Here is a 2,500-nt window from a genome sequence, read left to right on the forward strand (position 1 = left end):
ATATGAAAAATATATTATCATAGTTAGACAACTTTGAACGAGTTACAAAGAAAAGAAGAAATAAAAAGAGGATAGTCGAAGAAATATACCGGATATTACAATCAACGACTTTACATATACATTGTTATTACTGTAATTACATATTTACATAGTTTCCGTATGCAATCCATATGGAATTTTTCCGAACTATGATCGACCTGATTTTTGAACATCATTGATACGCTCGAACAACCAAAACATAAAGATAAAATAATAATCAGGATAAGTTATTTAGAAATTATTTTTGTTTGTTATAATTGAAATTATTTTTATTAACTTTCTTATTTCTTCTTTAGAATCGTATTATCGATGTATATCGATGAAATAGAAGAAATTGATTGAAACACTTCGCGTACGTGATAAAATCGATGAAAATCGTGCGTTATTATTAAGAATATAGCAAACAAGCGTAAAATTTAAAAAAGCGAAGGACGCACGTGTATAGAAGAAAAATGTGATAACTGTTCTCTTCGTATATAAAATTTTTCTTGCAAGTATAAGCGTCTGTATCAGAGTTTCTCAATCTCTTTATTAATTGTAAAATCCAATAAATTTATTTATAATCGTATACAATACAAGCGGAAAAATAAATTTATCATTTCTAATAATATCGCGGTTCGAGTATTTATAAGACAATTTTGGAGAATTTGATAAACTGGGGTCATTAGAGATTATTTTAAAGATACGAAATTTTTACTTCGGTATATTCGCGATTTCGCAAAAATATTCCACAAGGATATTATGAAAACATCTTATAAATTAATCACTTTCTTCGCATTGGTCTAAGATAACATTTAATCGCGGCCGATTAAGTTTAATTTTTTAATATACTCTAATATTGGGCAATCATATCGTATTATAGTTTGAGAAACGCTGGTCTATATTACGTGTAGTAGTAACGCTTAATGTTAGAAGACTATATAATCATTTGATTTTAGTGCCAAAGCTAACGTCATAGGTGTCTTACACTAACGTTTAATTAATGAACACGTAGCAAAAGAGAGAAAAATACGAGAGAAAGAGAAAGAAAGAGAGAAAGAGCGATTAGATATTTACAGTTAAACGAGAAAACCAAGTACAGATAGGTAAATTACGGGAACGCGATTCCCATTGGGATATAAGAGACTCTTATACTTAGAGATATCTCGCGGTAGACTGTGGCTTGCGGTTTCGACGAGCGTCCGCTCGAACGAGCATCGATCGGAATACGAGAATTATTAGTTGCGCTCGCTGCTTTACGGGAAAGACTTTACGAGTTTGTATCGTGGTATAACGTCCTTTCCTCGAAGATATCCGAAGATACAAACTGGACTTACTGATTTTCTACGCTTCGACGATGATAATACTTTAACTGTTATAGATATTTTATAAACGTGAAATTAGAGCTAACTTCAAAATGGAAGAGTCAATATACTACATTCGAAGGAAATAATAAATAAATATGATCGATTATGAAAATTGTTTATTTCTTTTTTTTTTTTTGTTGTTCTAGTCGGATTATCTCCGTCGTTGTTGAGATATAACCGATAACGAGTTACATGTAATAATAGTTATAAATTTGAAAGGAAAAATTGTAAAAGTTTTGCTAAAATCGAGAAGGGGAAAAAGAAGTTGAGTCGGAGAAAAGAATTCGATCGATTCGAAAGATCGCAAAGTTTCTCTAACGGTTCAAACAGATCTTCTTCTTTCTATGGCAAATCATCACGATATTTTCAGTTTCGACCGCAAAGATGATTGCAAAAACGGTTCTCGCTTGAGTCGAACGGACGCGTCTCGCTCAGCTGATCGTTACGTCGTACGCCCACTAACATTTTACCCGCCCTCATTGCTAATTTAACCGATCTCGACTTATCGCTTTGCGTGATCACAGGCTACGGATTGAAGGGTACGTCGCCGCGTTTTCTTTTTCCACGAAAGAAGAAAAGAAAAGAAAAGAAAAGAAAGAAGAAATAGAAGGAAGGAAATGTCATCGGGGAACTTACAATCGGCTACGAATTATTCTTCGTTTCTTACCGAACAACTTTAGTGGTACTCGAACGATCGTTGAAAACTTCGAAAGAAGAATTACCTCGGCCGTGACTTAGCGATTTACAAAAAGCGCATTCCACGCGATTTCTTCCGCGCGAGAACGAACGGGCTTCCGGGCACGGGACAAATCGTCGGCGAGATACCTTTCTTCTTGTCGAATACGATAACGAATACGATCGAGACCGTTACCGAAGCGAAATAGATAAAGAGAAGTAGTTAATAACTAAAACGAGGACGAGCGAATCGGTCTATCGTTATACCAATATCGGTAGTGGAACGTGACGACGGAAGAAAATGATATCTAATGATACAAAATGTGTGTACTTAATTTTTATTTATTTAGATTGAGATTCAAATAAAACATTAGAATGGAAATTTATATAAAGCAATTTAAATATTGATCGAATATTCTAACGATTTTAATAAATATATT

General features: G+C 33.6%; 2 protein-coding genes across 3 annotated transcripts in view; one reads left to right on the forward strand and one right to left on the reverse strand.

Annotated features, from left to right (window-relative positions):
* Positions 1-2,500, reverse strand: part of LOC122627251 (elongation factor-like GTPase 1) — a 51,643-nt gene that overhangs the window by 35,470 nt on the left and 13,673 nt on the right. The gene's annotated exons all lie outside the window — the stretch shown is intronic.
* Positions 1-2,500, forward strand: part of LOC122627256 (mucin-5AC) — a 20,508-nt gene that overhangs the window by 8,759 nt on the left and 9,249 nt on the right. The gene's annotated exons all lie outside the window — the stretch shown is intronic.

The sequence above is a fragment of the Vespula pensylvanica genome, chromosome 2 (assembly GCF_014466175.1).
Source record: "Vespula pensylvanica isolate Volc-1 chromosome 2, ASM1446617v1, whole genome shotgun sequence".
Lineage (NCBI taxonomy): Eukaryota > Metazoa > Arthropoda > Insecta > Hymenoptera > Vespidae > Vespula > Vespula pensylvanica.